At 44.1% G+C, this 25,067-nt stretch overlaps 1 protein-coding gene across 2 annotated transcripts in view; it reads right to left on the reverse strand.

Moving 5' to 3' along the window:
* The window catches only part of magi3a (membrane associated guanylate kinase, WW and PDZ domain containing 3a), a 206,513-nt gene that overhangs the window by 180,058 nt on the left and 1,388 nt on the right, over nt 1–25,067 (reverse strand). The window lies entirely within an intron of this gene.

Here is a 25,067-nt window from a genome sequence, read left to right on the forward strand (position 1 = left end):
GCCCTGTCCACTTGAGACAGCCATAAATTGGGCAGTGGCATCGTGATGGAGGTGGCAGGTCAGCGAGGGCAGGCAGGGTCGGCTCCTGCCACATGAACAGGCTTACCCGTGGAGACACAGGCCTTGGGGTGTTTGCCAACGAAGCAGAGGCAGCTGGAGCTCTCTGAAACCCAGACACATTCCCAAACACATAAACAAAAAGAAGCATGCAGATTGATGTGAACGCAGCTGGAGGCCTAAAGTCACACTGACTGGAGGGCCGGTCAGCTGAGCCACCAGTCACCTGCTCCTCTGTTGGGATTCGCTCGGGAGGAGGACTCATGTAGCTTGAAAGAAGTGACAAAAATGCTTGCCTGTAGCCTGAGGTTGAACTGGCTGTGGGCCAAAGCTCATGCATGCAAAAAGCTTCTACAATGCACTAGTAAAATAACAACAGAGCAATAAGTATGGTGAGCATGTCGGATGTCCTAATTGACACCAACATGCCAATGCTGTGGTGACTAGGCAAGTCCTCGTATTCCTCAGCACACAAAGCCACAATTACCCAACAAATTGATTTCTGTACATCGTGAATGTACTGCCAGCACAGAAGACTCTAAAAAAGCTCCCAACTGTAGGAAAAAAAGGAGTACTGCCAAGGTAGATTCTGGTCCCCTAAGGTGAAAAGAAATGTACCCTTGAAGACCCTTGGTCAAACGGTGAATTTTACAGGAGTTGTACAGGTCCACTTCATTTATTTACCCATGGAAAAGGACACCCTATGCCCTAAGAGCTGGTATCCCCACCCCTTAACTTCAGTTAGGCACTTCCTATGATGATCTCCCGGGAACGTTTTTCCTGCTCCTCCATGCAGAACTCTTTCAGTTGTGTGATATTTCAGCATTGTATTGTATGTTGGAGAGCACTCCAGGCCCTACTGCAGAAAAACAGCCCAAAAAAAAACCATGACATTTTCACACCCATGTTTCACAGTATATATGGTTTCTCGTCCTCAAAGGCTGCGTGACTGGTCTACACCGATCTTTACCAAACCATAACATACCGTAAACATGATTGTACAGCCTGAAATGTACAGCAGGTCTTCTAAAAGTGTATATGTAAATATAATACTGTAATTTACAGTAAAAAGGTTAGCTACACTGGCCTTCCAGTGAAGTTTCAGCAAACCTCAGACCCCAAACCTCACTTTGCTGACCAAACGCTGTTTGGACAAACTATTCCTTTAAGGAACACATTCAACTTGTGTCATCCGTCACTGAACAGACACGTCCACTGGCCCATGACCTTCATATTCTGCCTTGGTATTGGTATAAAGTGTCTGGTCATGGGTCCAGTGTGGAATTTGAGGGTCACCTCTCTGAGGGATGGGGGGGCCAAAGGCTGTCGAGAAGGATCGCGACTTGATCAATCATGCATGGCACGCTTTGCCAAGATGTAAACCCTGTCAGCATAAGTGCTGGATCAGTGAGAGAGTTAGACTGCTCTGCCAGCCCAGAGGAGCTCATTTGCAGTCTTGGCAGGGGCCGTTCTCCCCTGATATTCGCAGCCTGAGTCTGAGAAACCTTTGCAGAGTCCCAGTTTATTCAGAGGTATTCACTTCTAAGAAAGATGAGGTGCTTCCATCGGCCTATGCTAGATTTTCCTCCCCCCCCCAGTCTTGGAATTCACCTCAAGGTTCACAGAGGGGTGGCGGAGCCGGTCAGGCATTTGGAGCGGTTTGCACTGCCTCTGCGAGAGGCAGGCTTTCACAGAAACTGATACGTGGCCAGAGATTTTATCATATTTAGGTAAACTGACAAACAAGCTCGAAATCACAGGACATCATTGCAGAGTCGCATTCCTAGGTCCTGAGGCTTCGCTGGTTGTTGGACCACATTCCCTTGATGTTGTGTCACACCAACCCTCACTGAGAGAGGGGAATTCTCTCAGAAGCAGCAGAATGGTGCTCTAATCTTCATGAATGATACTGCAATTAACACAACAGGGACGGGGTAAATTGTCCAGTATTTGGCCTCATTTATAGTTTACTGACCAAGACTTGTATGCTCAGTTTCTTTCCTATACCCCTCAAGGCTTTAATCATTCTCAAAGCTATGGGTTTTGGTTACTGAGGTGTGGGTACGGAGATCTAGGGTTTCCTAGGGTTGAATCAGGTGGATTAGGTCATATTTGATTACCCTTTTCAGAGAACGGTGGAACAAGCGGGTACAGAGAACCGGCAGGCTGATTCTACTCAGACGGTCTGAACACAGCCGGGGCGAGTCTTGTCAAATGTGACCACAAATATAAGATACAACCCAAGAAAATAATCTCTGGAATCACATTTCAGCAACAGTACAGATTTCTGAAGCTTAAGGCAACATGGGCCGATCATCACTCTTCCCATGGAAGGCAATTAAATTCCATATAATCCCCAAACAAAGCACTGGAGCAAGTTGCAAGAGACTGCCAGCACAAACAGCAGTTAACAATATACCATTGTCAGCGCGACCTCTCGGCCGAACACTGTGTACAAACGGACATTCCCTGCATTCCACAGCTATCTTTAATTCTCTGCTCACAAAAACACACAACAAGAGATCAATGGGTCATTCATGACTCGCCCTCAACTTGGTCATTTTTTCAAAATTGCTTGCTTGTAACGGTTACCATTATGAAAGATCTTTTAACTGTATGTTTCCAGGCACCCTACACGTCCACTGCATGTTGTTGGAGCTTTGTAGGTCTTTCCTTTAACCTTTATATTACAGAGAAAATAAATATTGCCAATAGTAATTAAATCAGATTAAGAGCTTTTGAGCAACTGTTCACTTTTTGAGCATTTCAAATGCAGTTCAAAGAGCTGTACAAGCCTGATCAAACAAGGGACGGATTTGGAATGACTAAAGAAACACATTTAAGGAGACATCAAAAAAAGATGAAAGATTAATAAAAATTGGAGCAATCAGCGGGCCGTCAAAAGAGAGATGTTTATTAGAGCATGGAGGAAAATCATGTGTAGAAATGGAACAAACACACACACACACACACACACACACACACGGCTGGAAACTGCTAATAGGCATGATGAACTGAAGAGAGACACAGTCAACTGTCCAGAACAACAGAGAGTACACTGGGTACTTTTTGGAAACATGCCACTTCAGCAGTGGCACCAATGTTAACGACCAGTACTGAAAAACACAGCTCAGCCCTTCATCTACTGGGACCAGTGTGCTTCATGGAATACTCCAGGGCTTTTAAACCTAGTATATCTGGAACGTACAGTCGCTTGCCGTAATCACTCCAACATGTAGAACAGAAAGCCAGCTGGGTCACGGTTATACTACATGGTTTATTGAGGAGTTGGGAGTAGAGCTGGGCAATATGACAATATTTTATCATATCGTGATAAATTCATCATGATGTTATCATCATTTTCTAGGCATATTTAGGATACGGTCAATGCTTAATAAACACTGATCAGCTGCAGGTTCCATTTCCAACAGTGTAATTAGACTCACTATTCACTCACTATTCAGTATGGGAGAGTCTCTGAATAGTAGTTTATAAGAATTCGTCGTTACTGATGTATTTAGTCTGTGATTACATGTATAGTGATAAATAACATGTATTGCGAAAACAAGTCCTTACATATTGTGATCTAGTATTTTTACCATATCGCCCAGCCCTAGTTGGGAGGTACATCTACCTTGTAGCTACACTCCTTAGACATGTTGTTAGGTACACGTACCATCTAGAGGTCCTTTTATAGGTTTCTAGGCCCATGACTTGGTCCAATTTATCCACCAATGCAAAGAAACCACAATAGGAACCACTGCCGAGATACCTTTTAGATGGTGGACATTCTCAGTAGTAATAGTACTGACATACCAATAGATGCCAAGGTGGTACAAGTGCATTAGGCACATCATCATAGTACTCTTCTTCCTGACCCAGGCCTGAAGGGGGCTGATTTCTTATGTACATCGGGCTCAGGATCTGGTTTGTTTTCATCTGTTGATCTCTCCTTCCTACTACTACTACTGCTGAACCTCCCCGTCCATGCACTCTCTTATTGGTTCTCTCTGTCTCTAGAGTACTGGTCAGTTTGAACCTCAAACCCATGATACAGAGAGAGCGAACAAGACACAACATGGACAAGAAGTGGGTCAGCTCTGAAACTCACACGTAAGGGTCAGATTCGAGTTTCGTTTTCATGCCTGAGCAGACCTTCCTAGTAGGAGGGAAGAGGGAAAAGATTATATCTATATATCTATTTAATATTCATTCAGAAAGAACAATATAGAGAGACCTCCACAGAGTCCACAACAATAGGCAAGTGTCCTAAACGTCCTCCACACGCTCCCCTCCAGCCTCGCCTCATGGCTGCACTTTGAATGCTCAATTAACCAAACGCGACCAGCTGGATCGATAAGCTGTTAACAAATCCCGACCAACGGCCTTTGCAGGGATGCGGAGCTTCATGCATTCTGATAAGGATCCGGAGAGCTGCTCGTTTGCAGAACGTGGCTGGATGCTGAACTGCTATGAGAGATAAAGCAGAACGGTTCAGTTGTCCACCGGCAAGGCCGAAAATATAAATCAGTGTCGGCCATCTAAAGCCGGAGATTGTCTGCAGGCCATCCATTTTTGATTTAAGATAGTTTGCAGATAAATCATACACGCTGGCCCGATCATGGAGAGCCGGAGCCAAAGTTAAAAATGGAGTTAAATACCACATAGGCAGTATTTGAGAAATGTTTACTTTGCTGGCTGGAGACACTGCACTTCCTAGACCATCCATGCTTCTCCCACAAGTGCAATCTACTTGCTACTATTACGTATAAGTTGGACAAGCTCAACTCAAGGGTATTTAGGCTAAAACACATTTAAAGGTAAAAAAAAAAGAAAAAAAGTATGTCACTGTACAGCGAAATGTGTCCTTTGCATTTAACCCATCTGTGGTAGTGAACACACACACACACACACACACACACACACACACACACACCCAGAGCAGTGGGCAGCCAACTCCTGCACCCAGGGAGCAGAGACGGTAAAGGGCCTTGCTCAAGTGCCCAACAGTGGTAGCTTGCCGAACCTGGGAATCGAACCCACAACCCTGTTATCAATAGCCGGCGCTCTAACCGCTGATCCACCACTGCCCCAATATCAATTTGATATTGATATTAACATTTGAGACATATCCTGCATGTGTTTCTTTAGTTTACAGCAGGGGATGCTAGGCTAACATTGCTAACAAATACTGGGCTTGCACGGTCACCAATCTCATTTTACATAAACGCAGAACATTCAACTATCCAGGTATTTCTGGCTTTTATAAAGCAAGTCATATCATGTTCTGCACAACACTGATCCGGATGCTTCTGGACTGTGTATTTACAGAGATGAGATGGATGAAAGCCCAAGTCCAGTGTCTGTTAGCAAGGTTATCAGTCCCGTCTCCTGTTCCGATCTAAAGCAACAAACTTTAGAGACCTTGTCTTGGCTGAGTTTTTTGCTGAACTGTTACTTCAGCAATTTCACAGGCCCTAAAATAGAACCCAGTGGGACTCCACAAGAAATGTTAACCTAAATGGTTACAAAATAATTCACAACAGTTTCTGCAATTGGAATCATAACTAAATAATAAACCTAGAGTCCAAGGGGTCAAATCCAGCATCAGTAGGTATTGGAATCTGGTTGATAACAGCAATTTTGGACTGTCTGTAATTGAGCTCCATGTAGGCCGTACAATATAATGAGTGAACTGAGCCATACAAATTAGGTCACGATATAAGATACACTCTACAAACTGTCATGTTTACAAAACTGAGTTGTCTGCAATCATTTTATTAGATTAAAAGTCTGTAAAAGTTGCGTAACCCCACGGTACTTGCTACACAAGAATGCAGGTCAATTGTACACAATGCTTCAGGCTATTCAATATGTAACCTCAGAGAAGACAAATCCAGCAACAACAAAAGGGTTGTACAGCAAGTCACCCACATCAAAAGGCCAGGGATGATCAGGTCGCGTGTGGTGTGTACACACCGCAAGGGGCGGTGCCTTTCCACCTGTGCCTGCCTAGTTACTATGCAACAAGCACAACAGCACACACATGCTCTGGGGTTTCAGACAGAGCACAGTCCCCTTGAGGGGGAGGAGAACAGGCTGCTGGGGCAAGGCTGTGTGTGTTGGTAAGACAGGTGAAGCAGCCTTCTGCTACAATGCACCCAACATTTCTCTCTGGGTTTTAAAATTGTTCTAAACACGGATCACACACACACACACACACACACACACACACACACACACACACACACACACACACACACATACACTAACCATTACCAGATTGAAACCTTCTGAGGCTTCAGAAAGAAGGCTGTAGATACAGAGGAGTCTGGGATAGTGATTTGAAAAGATCTCTAAACTATGAGGAACCAGTCGTTCGGCTGTCTGCTAAATCATTTACAAGGGAAACAACTGGCAACATGGCCCGGTCAGACGGTCCTAGCTTGTTCAGCCCAAGAGCAGACCTCAAGATGCGTAAAGAAGTCTCCAACTATCCTAAAATTTAAACACAGGACCTACAGATAGCTCTCACCACAGCTGAAATCAAAGTATAGCACTCTACCATCAGAAAGAGACCCAACAAATCTGATTTCTATGGGAGGATACACAGAACCTATGCTGTCAAAAAGAAAACACTGATTTTAGATTATTCTTAAAATACATTTTTAGTTATATATTTTATATAACGATTTCTATATTTAATATTATATAAAACCCCAAATTTTAAACTACTCACTATGTAGTGTACTACGTACGTCACAAAATTATGGATTCTAGACCTAAATAAAGCTTTACATCCACTTTAAATCCACCTGTGCAGTAAACCACACACATACACACTAGTTAAACACACACAGTGACTATGAGCATACATGCCCGGAGCGGTGGGCAGCCATTGCCCCACAACCCTATTATCAACAGCTCTAAGCCAGGCTTTTAGCCACCACTGCTCCTGCATTACACCCACACCTGCACTATACTATTATTATGGCATAATACACTCCTATTACGTACAGGCAGCCTGACATTTGCCTTGGCAGTATTGTATTTACACTGTTGTCATGAATCATAACATACATCTCAGCCAGTCTACACGTTCAGAATTGACCCCTTGCTGTGAGAAGCGCTGGTGTGCAGGATCACAGCAGAGCTGTGCGTATGGCTTCAGTAATTCACTTCTGTGACTGAACATCTTTCTTCATTGCTGGTAATAAAAAGCTTTAATTGATTTAGAGATCTGCCAAGAGTGCGAGTTTTCACACTACCCGAGCGTGGAGGTGAAAAAATTAAATATGTAATAAAATATTCCATAAAATAAGATGTGCGCCGTAAGAGTCGTGTGCACGCCCGTGCCTGCTCTAATATAAATATAACTTTGCGAGTGTGCGTCCAAGTGAGAGAAGAACTTAGCACTGAACTACTGCCTAAAATAATAGAGGATAGGCAAAGCAAGATGCAAGAGCAAGATGGAAAGAAAACTGTACAGTTGGACAGAGACCTGCACATTGACTCTTTCATGCACTCATCTAATCAGCCAATTGTGTGGCAGCAACTCATGCAGATACAGGCCAGCAGCTTCAGGTAATGTTCTCATCAGGGTGACCTCAGTATAGGCATGATTGTTGATGCCAGACAGTCTCTAGAGAAGACATCCAGTAAGCAGTAAATATGTTTGTAGGTTAGTCAGACTGACATTTGATTGCTGTAGGGCACTTCATGATCAGTGTTTGGGTTGTACTGGGGGGTTTGGAGAGATGGATGTGTTCACACTGCTATAACGTGGCTCAAATGCGTGGCTCGGCTTTATCCAGACACAATTTTGATTCTCAAGACGCATGAAGTGAGGTGACACAGGTGTAAACGGAGTCCTTGTTGGGAGAGCTCAACAGAGAATGGCCTGACTGGTTGGATCTTCGTCTTATCTGAATGAATAAGACGTCCAACCTTGAGGTGGGTGGTCTACAACAAGCAGAAGACCACGTCGGGCTACACTTCGGTCAGCCAGGAACAGAAAGCTGAGGCAGCAGTGGGCACAGGTTCAAGAAAAGGAGACGGCTGAAGACTGGAAAAACGTAGCCAAATGACCCTTGGCTTCTGCGGAGGCACACAGATGGTAGGGTTAGAATTTGGTGCCAACATCATGAACTCATGGACCCATGAACTTCAAGGCTGGTGAAGGTGGTCTAACGGAGTGGGATATGTTTTCTTGGCACACTGATAATACCAATCAATTGTCAATTGAATGTCACAGTCGAGTTTGAGTAGAGTACTGCAGAGTACTGTTGCTGACCGTACCCTATCACAAAGCAACGGTGGTCTCGAACTGGTTTCATCAAAATGACAGCAAGTTCAGTGTTCTTCAGTGGCATTCCCAGTCAAAAGGTCTAAGAATACAATAGAATGCCCTTGGGCTGTAGTGGTGCGTCTGAGAAAACCTGCAGGAACTTGGTGACACAATCACATCAACATGGACCAGGATCTCAAAGGAATGTTTACAACACCTTGTGGAATCCATGCTATGAAGAACTGAGGCTGTTTTGACAGCAAAGGGAGGACCTACTCAGTATAAGTGCTCAGGGAGTGTATATTAAACGCCATCCATTTGAATGCGTTCTCGATTCTTTTTACATAGTCCTTTCTTTTACCTTTATTAAACAGAAATGATGTTCTGTTTTATCATCAGACACAAACCAAAGCCAATTACCTGTGATCCAGCACTAAACACCAGCACTGAACATCTGTGGACATGTGAATAATTACAGAGAGCGTGCGCGAGAGTGAGAAAACGAGCACAAGAGAGAGAGAGAGAGAGTGTCCCTCAGGTCTGCCTAAATCCCACTGTCGTGATTACATCTCATCTCAAAAGGTCACTAGAGGAGGAGAACAATCCATATTCCTGTTCTAATTTCTTATTCTTATGCATGCACATGCGCACTCACTCACTTACTTACTTGCTCGCTCGCTCACTTTTTTCTCTCGAGAAGGGCAAAAGAGTGGGTTATTTGGACACGTTCCGATTCAGAGACGTCAGCCCTCGTGCTTTCGTCACAGTGCGTGCCGTGCCACAGAAGCTGAAGCTCAGAAGCTCGGAGAAACACAAGCATCACTTCTACTGAGAGAAAGCCTGAAAGTGGGTGGACTGGAAGAGGGCCAGCTCAGTACTCTCGTGCTCTTTTTTTTTTTTTTTTTTTTTTTACACTGAAATCAGCATTTAGTCTCTATTTATTGGAGCACAGCATGCAGTTGTTGACAAAAGAATCCCTTTGAAGCAGAGAGACAAACACTCAAAGCCATTTCTGTGTACTCTACATACACAGATCGCTGGCATCACTTTATTAGAAACACCCACTACCTACACTGATTTTGAGAATTTTCGGACCGCAATGTTGCTGGATGGTGGATTTTTGGATGGTGGACCCCTCTCAAACCTGCAGTGACCCAAACATCGGTAAATCTGATTAAGTGGCTGGGGAGTGAATATTAGAATTAGTTTATAAGGGACCGTTCACATTGAAAGATGAATCCTATTTGATTCTTAAGACAGATTTTAAGTGGATTATACATCCTTTAAACTAATTTTCTCAAATCAGTTGTCAAATTTGAATTAGATTTGAAAGCACATATAAACCTAGCTTGAGTATGATTGGATTTTGCTGTTTAGACTGCAGAAAACCGGTCCTGCTCAAATACAGAGAATACAGATTTGATCTGGCTGTCTGAATAAACCCGGTTTCAAATCTGATTCGCCCTGCTGTGTGAACAATGCCACACAAATGTGGTTTGAATCTGATTGGAAGAACCATGTGAACGTTTGCCGTCCAAACTGTAGAAACTGGTTCTGCTCAAATAGGATATACAAAGAAATCGGATTTGAGCTGCCTGTCTGAACAAAGCCGATTTCTAATCTGGTTTGTGCTGCTATGTGAAGAAAGCCATACGAATGTCATGTGATTTTTTGCCATCCAGCCTGCAGAAACCTATCGTGCTCAAATAGGATGTCACGAGAAATCCGGGTAGCACCGTCAAAATCAACTGTTCTCTAGCCATCATATTGCATCACCTTCTTTTCTCCCCCTGCCTTTCACAGCTCTCTGTAATCCAACCCACTTCAAACAGAATATACATGCTGAAATTCTCTCTTCAGTCGGCCATAAGGTCCAGCTCCAGCGAAGACGGCTGCAACATCCTCCCCTTTCCGTCTGTGCTGCCTACCGCTATCCCATACAAATGACTGCTTATCAGGTGGTAAATACCAAGCCCAACCCTTCTGGAAGCAACAGCTCTAGCAGATAAGTGTGTGTACATGTGGGACTGAGAGTGTGTTATTGTTTGTGGGCAGCAAGGGAAGGTGAATTCAGTTTGAATTTCAGCAAGAAGCTTCCTGATGGGCTTTCGCTACGTAATGACCTGCTTTCTGCTTTATTTATTTTGGGTGGCTGAACGGTCTGATCTCATCTTATCTTATCTATTGGGCCGTAAACACCAGGAATAAAGCTTTCGTCACTGCTGGCCAATTAAGCTCCGCAGACAGGAACACTGGCAGGCTCGTTCTCAAAACAGAAAATCCTTTGAAAGGCGGCAGCCATCTCTCGAGACAGTAACAGTGAAGTATGCGGACGTTCACTCTGAAGTACAGCAAAAACAAGAGCTTCTTCCTAAAGCCATTCTGGATTCATCACTGGAGGCAGCTGACAGGGGGAGGTCCTGTAAGGTCATTTGAAAGGTCTCTGACTGGCCGATTCGTACGAAAAAGCATAAAGCAGCTGTGTAATTTCTCCAAAATACATCAGGCAACCCTGATTGAAGCTTTATAGCCAGGAGGTACAAGGGCAGTACTGTGTAACGGGCAGGGTACTCAACAACCAGGTCAATTAGCAGGTGTTTAAGCTGTCTGTTAGCCAGCTTTGTTATTACATTGCCTTCAGGTCAGTTTGAACAGGACTAAGGGAGTTTCAGGTTTGGCGAAATACAGATCATTAACAGACAAAACACTATGGAATTCTGTAAACACTGAGAACATTGCAGACCTGTATACCGGAAATAACTGATGAATCTAAACTGGTTTAGAACTCACTTAAATATTTGATCACTTTATTATATATACAATATTTTATCACTTTGATATTTTTATCCCACTGAAATCCATTTATAATGCTTATGTGGGTGCCATAAACATGTGCCATAGAATGCACGTATTGTGTTTGTTGGGTTGGGCAAAAAAAGGTACTTACCACCCTGTTATTTTGGCTCAGAATGAAACACACTGATTTACCTTTCCCACATACATAAGCTCAGCTTTTACAGACCAGGTTTACAGTACCCATGAGGCTTATGCTGCGTTCACATGCTAGTCAGAAGATCCTATTTCCCACTTGTGAAGTCACAATTACGAACATATCACATATCAGTATTTTCTATGGATAGAACGCTAAACTGCAGTGTTTTATAGCAAGTTAAATGCACATTACATGCACATCACATTACATTATTATCCAATACTGATTCGGTCTTCTCCACCATGCTAAAAGGTTGAAGTAACCCCAACTCGGAAACTTGGGAATCCAATAGGGGTTCCGTTCTAGGGGCACCTTTAATTCATTTTTCATGATTATTTTTCTACATTGCTTAATTCCTTCGAATTAGACAGGCTTTTTTCATTACTGGGCCTTTAGGACTAACATGGCATGTAAACATGGCTACAATGACGATGCTGTTCTTGCAGCTTAGTGTCCATATAAGGACTGGGGAGTTAACAGCATGTTATGAACCATTGACAGAATGTGATTTCAGAAAAAAGAAAGGAAATTGGAAAAGGAAATAGAAAAGAGAATTGATTTTCCATGATAGGGGTCTTTAAATAAATGGCTTTTTAGCAGCGCAGTGCTCCAGACCGGGAAACGCATGCAGTAACTAAAAGACTGCTGGAAAGGTGAAGCTGGAGAGAGGTGCTGCTGACAGAAGTGAAGGGATGAGCGTCTGCAGGGGGGTGAACCGTGTCACTGTGGATCTGGGATTTCCACTGCACCGAGCTCCTGCAGGCCCTTTCTCCATTTGTGCATCATCACTTGTCATCGAGGGCACATTGGCATGCGAGCAGCAGTGTGATCTCAATGTTTATGCCGCCTCATGATGAGTGACAAGTGTTGGCTCAGCAAGAGCACAACTCTTGACTCCTACTGAGAGAGTGTGAGAGAGAGACGGACAGAGAGAGAGGGACAGAGACGGAGAGTTGAAGATAGGAAGACAGAGAGTAGAATAGTGTGTGTGTGTGTGTGTGTGTTTGTGTGTGTGTGCATATGTGTGTGCGAGTAGTGGAGGATGATTGGCTGAAAGAAGGCTGAGAGGTAGTTTAATATTCTGAGCAGCTGCTCCTGTCTGAGTCCGCTCTACACTCCCCACAGACCAGCGACCGGACCACCGTGACACGACTCAGAAATGAAGTGCAAAGACGGACGGGGGTGGGGAATGCAGAGAGACGGGAAGAGAGAGAGAGAGAGAGAGCACGCGCGAGAGAGAATGTGCGAGAGAGTGACAGAGAAGGAGTACGTGAGAAAGGGAGAGAGAGCACAGGAGCAAAAGAACGCGAGAGAGTGCAAGAACGAAAGCGAGAGTGTAGGAGAGAGTGTTCACGAAAGTGTGCCCGAGAGAGTGAGGGAGAGGGAGAGAGCATGCAAGAGAAAGACAAAGTGAGTGAGAGAGATACAGGGAGAGAAAGTGAGTGAGTGAGAGAGAGAGAGATACAGGGAGAGAGAGAGAGATACAGGGAGAGAAAGTGAGTGAGAGAGAGAGATACAGGGAGAGAAAGTGAGAGAGAGAGAGAGAGAGAGAGATACAGGGAGAGAACGTGAGTGAGTGAGAGAGAGAGAGAGAGAGAGAGAGATACAGGGAAAGTGAGTGAGAGAGAGAGATACAGGGAGAGAAAGTGAGAGAGAGAGAGAGAGATAGGGAGAGAACGTGAGTGAGAGAGAGAAAGTAAGAGAGAGAGAGAGATACAGAGAGAGAGAGAGAGAGAGAGAGAGATACAGAGAGAGAGAGAGATACAGAGAGAGAGAGAGAGAGAGAGAGAGAGATACAGAGAGAGAGAGAGAGAGAGAAAGTAAGAGAGAGAGAGAGAGAGAGACAGAGAGAGAAAGTAAGAGAGAGAGAGAGATACAGAGAGAGAGAGAGAGAGAGAGAGAGAGAGAGAGAGAGAGAGAGATACAGAGAGAGAGAGAGAGAGAGATACAGAGAGAGAGAGAGAGATACAGAGAGAGAGAGAGATACAGAGAGAGAGAGAGAGAGATACAGAGAGAGAGAGAGAGAGAGAGAGATACAGAGAGAGAGAGATACAGAGAGAGAGAGAGAGATACAGAGAGAGAGATACAGAGAGAGAGAGAGAGAGAGAGAGATACAGAGAGAGAGAGAGAGATACAGAGAGAGAGAGAGAGATACAGAGAGAGAGAGAGAGATACAGAGAGAGAGAGATACAGAGAGAGAGAGTGAGACTGAGAGAGATACAGAGAGAGAGATACAGAGAGAGAGAGATACAGAGATACAGAGAGAGAGAGAGAGAGAGAGAGAGAGAGAGAGAGAGAGAGAGAGATACAGAGATACAGAGAGAGATACAGAGAGAGAGAGATACAGAGATACAGAGAGAGAGAGAGAGAGAGAGAGAGAGAGAGAGAGAGAGAGAGAGAGAGAGAGAGAGATACAGAGATACAGAGAGAGATACAGAGATACAGAGAGAGAGAGAGAGAGAGAGAGAGAGAGAGAGAGAGAGAGATACAGAGATACAGAGAGAGAGAGAGAGAGAGAGATACAGAGATACAGAGAGAGAGACAGAGATACAGAGAGAGAGATACAGAGAGAGAGAGAGATACAGAGAGAGAGAGAGATACAGAGAGAGAGAGAGATACAGAGAGAGAGAGATACAGAGAGAGAGAGATACAGAGAGAGAGACTGTTGGTATCCTGGCAGGTGCGTCTCAGATAAATTCCCATACTGCCACTCTCAGCAAACACAGCGAAGGGAATCATCACCACTCATCATCTACAACTCCCTGCATTTAGGGCGAGCTCTGTCACTTGCACTCAAATCAGCAACTCGCTCTGCAACCACACAGGTCAGGCAGTACCTGGAGAATGCAACATCACCATCAGTTAAACCGTCGAGCTCAAGAGCAGCTTGAGATTTGCTATACTATTTGTTTTGCTATGCAAGAGTAATTACGTAGGCCTACCTAATTACCATACCTGAGATACAATGCATTACAGTTCCACGTGATCGACATTCTGCATCACTTCCTTCCGCCTGCGCTTTGATGCCAAGAACAGACGACATGTCTGTACACAATGAAAAGCTGGGTGTAGTGAAGCAGAGGAGGCCTGTGGAGCCCTTTACACTGAAGGCCTACTTCTAATGAGTGATGAACTCATACAGTGTTTTATAAGTAGTAGCTGGCGGTCCACTGGCATTTTGCATTTAGCGTTGCTTATTGTTTTGCACCAACAGTCCACTTTACTTAGTTTTCCTTAATGACTTACTTTTCTTACCCTTAATAAATGAGTTAAATCTAGATCATGTTATCACAGACCTAATCATTCATTTCTCTGCCTCTCAGATGTAATATTTGTCTTACTTTCTCTAATAAAAGTCTCTGTGCATTTAAAATCTGTTTGAGAAGGTGGTCCAAGGGTGGGTCAGCAGTCGCAAACAATCAGTGGGGTGCCGACCTGATCAAGCCAGCGGTCCCACATAGGCTCCCTATCTGGAAAAGTAACATTTCTGACATTTTCAGCATATATTTTCCAGAGAAAGATGCTAAATAAACCTATTGTTCAGGGGTAACAGTGGATAATTATCTAAAATGCCCCTCCCCCTTTAAATAAGATCACCATTTAGCAACAGGACATTTGCCCTTCACCTGAACACGCTAGGCCAACCGCAGCATGCTTTGCACTGCATGCAGTTGCTTGAGGTGTATAGTGTAAAGTCGCCCCCTTCTACTACCTCACACTGTTGACAGAGATTGCTGAAGGACAACATATGAACGTCAACATGATGAATGTCACTGAACGAAAAGAGCCGCACATGCGTGAGGACTTAATACACACAGGCAACGTGTAACATGTTTCCACCCAACCCCACCCACCCCCCCCTCCGCACCAACCTCCCTGCCTCACTAAGCCAGCCCCACTCTCCCCAGTAGTTCCATCCGGATTGACAGCTCCACAAACTTCATCATGCACGGCTGAGCTGGCCTGACAGAGCCCAGGGCCTTACCCAAAACAGGAGAGCATGTGAAAAAGAAGAAGTTCGGCTGTATTTTGCCTTTGCAGGCAGCGGCAATTCAGGTACATGAGCAGCATAGCTTTAATTACAGTGGAACTGATGCAAAGGGTGGGTCCTTGTAGTGAAAAAGACATCCACACTTCTGCTTCTGCCGCATTCCTTTAAAACTCACTGGAGCTGTTTACAAGGGAAACACCACCGCCGACTTGCTTTATTCTCCAATATCGTCCAAGTTCTGAGCGTCGAACTCGGCCTACTTAAAAAGACCAAATGAGGTTTACGTCAGGAGCTCCAAAACACAAGCTACAGCAGTCTACAGCTAAAACGAATTCACTGGGAGACCCACAGCCAATGGTGTGCTTTTACAGCTTTATTTCAGCACAGAATATACAGTATATGTATATAAACGCACAAAAAGTTCTACAGTGCAGCTGCTGACGGCAGACTGCTCATAAACAGCTAGCTTTAAAAGCCGACCACATTAAAGTGGACTACAGGGATCTGCCAGGCTGATGTAAATGCTGCGCTTTTCGTAAACCTTTGAATATCACCAAGAAACGTAAAGAGTCTGAGCTCTTTACAAGTCGGCCCAAAAGGTTTATGAATTATTTAAAGATAATTGTTCAATAAACCAACTGATCCGAGTATGGGTGCGTCCCAACTGCCTACCAATTACTTTCTAGTTTTTGAATATGGAGTATGTAGTCCCAGAGTTCGAATCGCAAGCAATGACACTTTGCCATCAGCAGCCAGAGCCCAAAAGAGCATAACTGCCCAGTGTTTTCTTAGGGTGGGTAGATGGCGCTCTTTCTCTTAATCATTCTTAAGCTATGTTGGCCAGCACAGGTGTCAGGTGTTAGCTGGAGACCTAGCTCTTTTCTCGGCGAGTGTCGACTGCAGTTGGATAGCTTGAGGCTAGCTTTGTACGTATCGGAGGAGACATGTGGTAAGTCCTTCCTTACCCTTGAGTGTCGGAGGCCTTACTAGCGCTGACCAGAAACTGACTATTGTATTGACTAATGAACTGTACACCTGTTCATGCTACACTAGTCTTCAAAAGTTTGGAACCACTCATTCATTCATTCATTTATCTTCTGGAAGCTTCCCCCGGTGTTTCTTATATAGTGGCCAGTAGGTGCGAACACCCACAGACCTTGGTTCCTTTAAGCAGGCCGTTGGTTTACTGTTTCGTCTGGACCCGAGAGGTGTTAACAAATTCTGCGGAGAGGATATCCGAGTGGGTAGGCTAATGAATTGAAGATATTTGAGGATCTCCATCCTTCAGCTGGAGACTATGGTGCTGCTGCCGGTCCCACTGTGATAAGGCTGACACAAGATGTCACCATGGTGACAGTGCAACAACACCATATCTCTTTCAAAACACATAAGCCTGAACCCACACTGCACAGAAGCGTGACATAACCGCCATTGTAACTCAACCTGCTTCCCACTGAGTAATGACCCACTCATTTCGCCTACCACCCTTCCTCTGTTCACCAGTGACCACAATGCCTGGAAGCAGCGGTGCTGCAGGAGTAAGCGAGGCGAAACAAGCGCAGGAATGAGTCGCTGGACGAGACGTGCCCCTGAGACAGGACATGCACGCCTGTAACATGACAGAAACCAGCATCCGGTCCCAGTAGGCCACAAAGCCACAGGGTACTTAAGGCCCACGACTAGAATTCTCATACCAAAGCTCTTACAGGACGCCTCCCTGCAGGAGAACCGCTTCGACAAGAACAGAAGAAGTGATTTAATTCCCAATCGCCACTGCCAGCATCCTGCTTATGTCTCACACCCCATAAACCGCATGCCAGATTACACCCATTCATCTCCTTAATAACTCGCCAAACTGTACGGGTAGAAATTAGCGAGATGAAACATGGAGGGGTAAGAAAGAAGTGGAGAGGAAGGACAGGATACAAGGTATGTAGTTGGGAGGGGGGAGTGACCCTAGGAATAGTTTGCAGGAAAACTGAAAGTACACAATAGTCCCGTCCCGAACATTTAGCAGGCTGGAGATTCTCCACAATGAATAGACGACTCCATCAGCATTCTCCCCACAAGGGGGTGCTATTAGTATTATTAGTTATAGCTACTGATGCTTCACATCAATGACACTGTGTGTTCTTGTTTCAAATAAAACTAGGACTGTCTTCTTAAGTTGACAAGTCAAATCATTAGTTGGAGACCCATCAGGTTATGTTATACACACCCATGTGACGTTATACACAGGTTTACTGAAGCTGGGAAGCTGTGGCAGAACGGAATGGTTACGGTTGGTTATGGTTGGAAATAACGAAATTTCAGAGAAGGTTTAAAGTATAAAGCCATTTTTAAAGCAGAATCCTAACAAACTTCCCTGCGAGCTCTGTCCGCAAGAACACACTCATCATTCAACAACATCGAACACAGCAAACCACTCGAAACACAACAAGTTGCCATAGACGGCCCTTCTCCAATTCTCAATTCCATTCAATTCCATGGTCTTAGTCATTGTATACATGTCTTTGAGGTCACTGGGCTGCAAACATCTGCCCCCTAACAAGTACTGGAGATTCAACATCATCCGGGATCCCCCCCCCCCCTTCACCCTCCACCCCCCACCCCCAAAGGCATGCCACACAGCAGGAAAACCTGTGGAGCAGCTCAGCAAGCTGGTAAGACACTTGTTAGCCCAGGGCGTCACATTCTAAATGAAGTTTTTCAATTTGTGGTCATGAAATTCAGATGCTGAAACTGTTCATCTGTACTGATCTGAAGGAATACGTTAATTTTTAATACGTCTCATGTCAGTGAGGAAACCATCATTAGCTTCCTCTTTGAAGTGGGATACTGCTCCAACACTGGGATTTTGCACAAAAGAAAAAACAACAACAACATGTCAATTAGCCATGAAAAAAAAAGAGCTATAAAAGAGCTAAAAGAGAAACGGCTGTCCACGCGTCTATGCTAATTAACACCTTGATTAGCCTGGGAGTCATTTTTCGGATGCGTTTTCAGAGTCTTGCAGGAATTGGATGTTCATGGTGTAATTATGTCCTAGGATGAAATATTCAATTCCATGCGGGAGCATCGCATCAGCAGTCGCGCAGCTGAAGACTAACAATACTGGCATATCCATTTGCGAGAAAGCGACGTGACTGCAGTGCAACTGTTTCAGTTCATCCTACAAAGGAATTTCAAAGCAGAACTAAATCCACCTGCCTGCCTGCCTGCCAGCCTGCCTGCCCACCCACAAGGTTATCCAGCCTGAACCTCTGCAGATAGAGCTCATTCATCAAACCCCTCTGTATGACTGCTAGAAATATCATTTGTTAATTGTCATTGATATTAGCTTTGGTAATACTGTTATGGCAGAAGGTTGCAATATACTTTGAACCCTTGAAAGCAATCACATTGTCTTCTGTTGTGAGCTTGTTAATCAATCACAGTCCCAGATGAACTAGGTCTGAAATTTCAGCATTTAAAAAAAAAAAAAAAAAAAAAAAAAAAAGAGCATTAAACTGAATTTGCTGACGTCCTTAGAAACCCTGATGGTGCATATTTTGCATTTTACTGTTGCTCTGTTTTACAGTAAAAAAAAAAAAAAAAAAAAAAAAAATATATATATATATATATATATATAAACCTGACAGGCATTTTTGCCACAGTGTTTTAAGTATGAAGTATTTTTTATTTTATTAAAGGCTTAAAGTATTTCTTTCTCTGCTGAAATACTGAAAGGCTCTGAAAGGCTGTACATGGTATTTTACTGCTCAGCTAAGCCGGTTTCATTGTTTGACCTAAAAGGTGAAAAAACACATTTATTGAGCACTTTAAGGTGTTCTTTTATGTATAAAACAATAAAAAAGTAACCGTTGACTTCGGTTTGGACGAAAAAAGTTCACAATCCTATTTACAACCCTGTTATTTTACCTCAAACTGTTTTAACACTGTCGTGTCGTGTCCTCTTAGCGCAATGAGATTGTAGCTGGGGTAGCTTTTAGCCTAGCCCCTACCGGTGCGTCCCCTTCTGATGTGGGTTTCCCACGAGTTTGGTTTACCTAAGGCAGTCTAGTTTGTTTTCAAGGAAGCGGACGTTGAAGAGACGAGATGGTAAAAGCATTACAAGTAGTAGCATTGGCTTTTAGCCTAGCTTGGATCCCAGTTTGCTCTCCAGAATTTCGGTTTAACAGAGCGCTCGAAAGTCTTCAGCATTCCTCAGAAATCTTCACTGGGCTTCAGCACAGTTAACTGGAGGCCGGAGCGCGTCAAGTTCAAAATATTAGGGTACAGAGCTCAAACATCGGAGTGTAAACCTTAGCAACATTAGCGTATTTAGCTTTTTTACACAAATATAATTCACTCCGGTTCAGTTTAACTCTCCTTTTATTGGTTGCATGGTGAAAAATGACACAGTTTTTCTGGTAAGTCTGGTAAGTATGTTAGCTTGAATTAGGGCTGTGTTTAGGAAAGGGTAATAGCCTCAGCCATTGTCTACAACACCACGAAAGCTGATTAACATTTGCTTTAGATAAAATATACTGAAAGTCTTTTACAAGCTTTGAATGTCTGCCCTTCATTTATTTTAGAATAGCTTTTTTTTTAATAACTTAAAAAATTATATTAAACAAAGCTGAACAAAATGTTCCTGTATGCGGACATTTATAATTCTTAGAAAGAAAGACAATTCTACTGTATATTCTAGAGCCCCTTTAAGCAAACCCATCATTATTATTACACCATTATTCAGACATAATCAACATATCTCTCAATATCAATATAAATCAAAAGTGACAGCTGAAAATATGTAGGCTAGTATGCTAATCACACTACAGGTATTCTGGCCTTATCGTCTGGCCCTACTCATTAGCCTCAAAAGCAACAGTCCCAGCTTTTCATCATGCTAATGGATAATATGCAAATGGCTTACAGCTAACCTGCTTCTGCTATTCTGTGCTGGGGTTCTCACTGGGTTGTATACAGTACATCATATACAGCAGTGGTCTCCAACACTGCACCTGGAGAGCTACCTTCCCACAGACTTTGGGTCCAACCCTAATCCACTCCAAGCTGACCCAACTAATTACTGGCTTCAGAAGTCCTTGATTGGATGAAAGGGGTGTGTTAGATTAGAGTTGGAGTTGAAACCTGCAGGAAGGCAGACCACTATTACAAGGTGAACTGTGCAGTTTCACACTTGCTGGGAGGGGTGCAGAGTGGTGTATGGCAGCTCAAGTTTAAAGCTTCAAGGTTTCCTAGTACCCCCCCAAACCCGCCCCCCAACCAATTCTTTGAGCTAGCCTCTTCTAAGACGCACAGAAGACTCATCAATGATTGAGGCGGCCTGAATTAAACATGAGCACTGAGCAACAGGAAGGAAAGGCGTGCACACACACACACACAAACACACACACACACACACACGGTCAGTGTGGACTTGAAGGCAGGGAACAAGCTGGACTTGTTCAAACATTCACTGCAAATCAATGGGACATCCCTATGTCTAAACCGCATGTCAGTATGCTGGTAACTGCTACGTCCACATTAAAGACCTAGTAGAAGCTGAAAACATTTAAAGGACCTGGATTTAACTGATCTGAGCGAGGGCCACCGAAATATTGGAGGAGGTCACGTTTCTGTAAGCCCGGCTGCCGCTCTGATAAGGGAGCCGAGCCCTTTGGGTCAGAGAGCGAGATAACATTTTCACAGAGCGCGAGCGGAAAGGCAACTGCTTTCATGAGTCAACACCTCTCCACGTTTCGCGGAGTCATTAGCTAGCGCAGCACAGCAAACCAGGGATTTAAGAGTGTAATTGAATCAATTAGACTTGGACTCACCTCGAAACTGTAAGCCTGCCGGCTTTAAACCATCTGAGGGGAAACAGTACACGCTGCGATAATACTGTACCTTGCGGCAGGGCTGCTTTGCAGCGGTCACGGAGAATGCTGGGAGCGGTACCCGGTACTGACCGATGACTAGGGGTGGAACAATGCATTGAAATATTGTGACACTGCAGTGCAAGAATGAAACAACTGTATAAGCGAGGCACCTGCATTAGACATCATGCTTACCAGAATGGCTCTATTCCTGCCATGACTGCAGGAAAGCACTGCTCTTTGCCTCCTGAATGTTTGTATCCAAGGGAAACAATGAGAATCAATAAAGAGATCTGAGGCTCTACTATTTAGCTAAAACATGTGCAGAAAAGTGACTTTTACATTTTAAATTGCACAGCTGAGTGCTCAATTAAGAAGGGCATACACCTGGATAGGATACACCTGGACTAAAAAACAAAAAAACAAATCAACGGCCACATAAAGTCGCTGTATAGTACCCCAGCCTTTCAGCTATGCTCCGCATGTTACAGTCAGCATGGTGCTGCTCGTCCTGCAAATAAGATACGCTGTTCTGTCGCCGTCTTGATGCTCATTTGTTTGGTCTGCAACCATGACAACAGGGCTCTGATTGGTCTGTGTGCCCGTTTTTAAAGCTTGATGGGCTTGGCGTGTATAGGCCTTTAGGAGGGGGTTGATTTGCCTTTCTTACCGGCATATAAGCAGTCCTTTCTGAGAGTTTTCTTGATCTTCCAGATGTCATCTGAACTTCCACAGTTCCCCTGAACTGCCATTTCTTAATTACATTCCAATAACATTTACTGTGGAAACCACAAGATGCAAACATTTGGGTATCTAGTCTTCCCAAATTCCCAAGACTGCCTTGTAGGCATTGATTACTTGTTTTTAGATCCTAAGACAGTTTCAAGAAGCTTGGACGAGCTTGTGTTGGTACCAGATTTGAGGTATCTGAGAAACGATGAAGCTTGGAAATGTAATTCAGATCTCAGCTCTGAAATTACAGTTGGGCCGGATTTACCAATCAAAGTCAAAGTCTGACACCAATGCCGGGACCCAGTAACACATGATGCATTACTCAGCACTACTGTACAAAGCATGCTATATGAAGATAGCGCAGTACCTAACCTGCTCATTAGAAAGCTACTTAATTAAGACGACAACCAGCTTCAGTTCAGTCACTCCAGCAGCTCTAAATCAAAACCACAAAGTGCACTTAGAGCACACGAGTACGGACTCCAGCTGTGGTGCAGCTACGGACACAAGCAGTGCATCACCAGAAGAGGGGGGGGGGGGGGTGAGTGTGGGGAAAGGGGAAAGGTAGGAATGTAGGCACCATCTGGGTTTGCTATCAAAGATCACTACAGACGGCACTTTAAAAATAGCTCTGGGCAAGGTATGTGTGTGATTGTGCATGTGTGTTTATGTGTGCTGTGTGTGCGAGTGTGTTAAGTCACTCACCTAAGGTGACTCTATGTAATGCAGCCTTGCGGTGTTCACTGAAGCAACACATGCTGCGTAGGAATGATGATGCAGCAGCAATCTCCACACGCTCACACAGTCTCATAAGCGCTCACAAATTATGATGCTTGTTTGACCTCCATCCCTCCCTCTTTCTCGCATGCTCTCTCACTCTCTCTCACCCGCTCGCTCGCTTGCTCACACTTGCATGCATGCTCCAAGGCAGGCCCACAAACACATGTGTGCACACTCACACAATACACACCTGATCCCTTAATGTCCTAAAGGCATGTCTCTCAGCTGCTATTTGCAGAGCCTATTTGCAAGCCAATTATTTCTATTCCTCAGCATAAGCTCCAGTCACACTTGCATTTCCTTTTGTGAAACTCCTATCAGCATCCTGAATTCGGAATTCCGGCCCCCGGGGTGTCCAGCACAGTTTGGTTATTTCCCTGCTCAAACACACTGGACTCAAGGCACCTGTTAAACCCCAGGTCTAGTTGGAACAAGGAACTAAAAAAGCGTGGTCAAGGCCAGCGGTGGCAATACGGACACGCCAAAGAAGAACCTCTGGCAGAACAGAAACTTATGGTGGAATTTTTTTACACCATTTTTTAGCCATGTACACTGCTGCCGCTTCCGTCTTTTTTGCAGTAAGTGCATCATGACCTCCTCCACCGTTGCCGTGTTTGTTCTTGTCAAGGGAATCTAGTGAATGCATTGCTTAATAATCATGCCAATGTAAAGGATGCATAGAAGAATGTGTGCAGTGGCCGTTACATTGTTAGAAATGGACGTCTTTATTAAGAGTTAAGACCATCTTGGACCAAGTGATTGAGATGGTGGAGGAGGTCCTGATGTGTCGTGAGCCCCCTAGCAGTAGTCCCACAACCTCAGGTAATGCCACAGATATGGCTTCGGCTGTTGGTCAGAGAGCACATATTTGGTCTCACTCTCTGTGGCTGGGTAGGGGAGGCCCTTCCTCTCTTTGATCCCTCAGCAAGATAGTAGCCAATCCAGGCGTCTGTTAGCTGCTATAGCAGATTTGATGGTTAGTGTTCTCCTGCAAGTGTGTTGAGCTGCCGTGTGCTGCATCAGTGAGTGAGAACTAGCCTAAACGGTGGGACAAATTGTGAGAGTTGAGAACGTCCTCCTAAATAAAATGCACAAAAGCAGCACCTATCTGCACGTTGGAAGCCGACTGCTTACCGAACATAAGGCAAACGCAGAAAAACTGCGGGTAACGGACACCTTTTATTAGGTCTGCCACAGGAGCTGATCAGACACCATGCAACCCTTTAGATTAGATTAGTCGAGCAGTGGACTGGCCTGTGGTGCAGCACTGAAAAGTAATTCAACCCCACTTTGAATGCAATCATCTCCGTTGCTACGCACAGAAAACATTGTTGTTTTTCCCCTCCTGCATGCATTAGTGACGGGCACTTAGGAATGTCAAACCACTGAAGAAATGATGGATGGTCTCAATTTCCACCCTGACTGGTGGCAAAGATTAATGAATTCAATCTAAGTACAAACATATGAACGTAGTTCAAGACCAAGGATAAGACCATCAAGATGGAACTGATGCTACACGTCCCTCGAACAGGGGTGCTTTGGGTCACTATACGCAATTAAAGATAGGCATAATGGGTACAGATGGAAATCAGTATCACGGCCCACAGTAGATCAGCTGGGATTGAATATCGGTGCTGATCTGATCCTGTGCTGTCTATCCGGAAACAGCACACACTCACACTGTGATGATATTAGCAGGCGTTCTTCCTGTGGGGTAGTGGAGTGTTTGCGTAGCTTGAGTATGATAGCCTACTTTTGAAGGTTAATGTTATGTGCTTCAAATATAGCTCACTTTTGTAAGCAATAACTGAAATGGGTAGTGATATCATCTGATATTTTTAATATCGGTTCGTTGAGTATATTAGCTCATACTCCACATTCCGATATCGGATCGATATGGGTATCTGACGATATTCCATATTTCAATATCGGTAATGGAAAGAAAAGGTGGTATCATTCTGCCTCTAGGAACGAGTTTTAGAGATAAAAGATTGGATCGTTTTATATCAGAGTTGTTATATAGATCACTTAATACTCCAGATTTGACTGCAGATCAGATAGTTATGGGTATCGGCTGATATTCCGGATTTTAATGCCGGATCGTTATGGCTATCGGTTAATACTTCAGATTTTAATATCGAATCGCTATGGTCATTAGCCGATATGGTCATTATGATTGGGCAATTATTGGTATCAGTCAATGCTCCAGATTTCAGTATCGAATTATTATTATGGGCATCTCACGATATTCCTGATTTCAATATCGAATCGCTATGGATATCAGACCATATTCCGGATTAGTGCTATGGCATCTCCAGTAAGATTCCCCCTAGGACCCTACAGAAAATTTTTTTTATATTTTTT

This window comes from Salminus brasiliensis, chromosome 14 (assembly GCF_030463535.1).
Source record: "Salminus brasiliensis chromosome 14, fSalBra1.hap2, whole genome shotgun sequence".
NCBI classification, from domain to species: domain Eukaryota; kingdom Metazoa; phylum Chordata; class Actinopteri; order Characiformes; family Bryconidae; genus Salminus; species Salminus brasiliensis.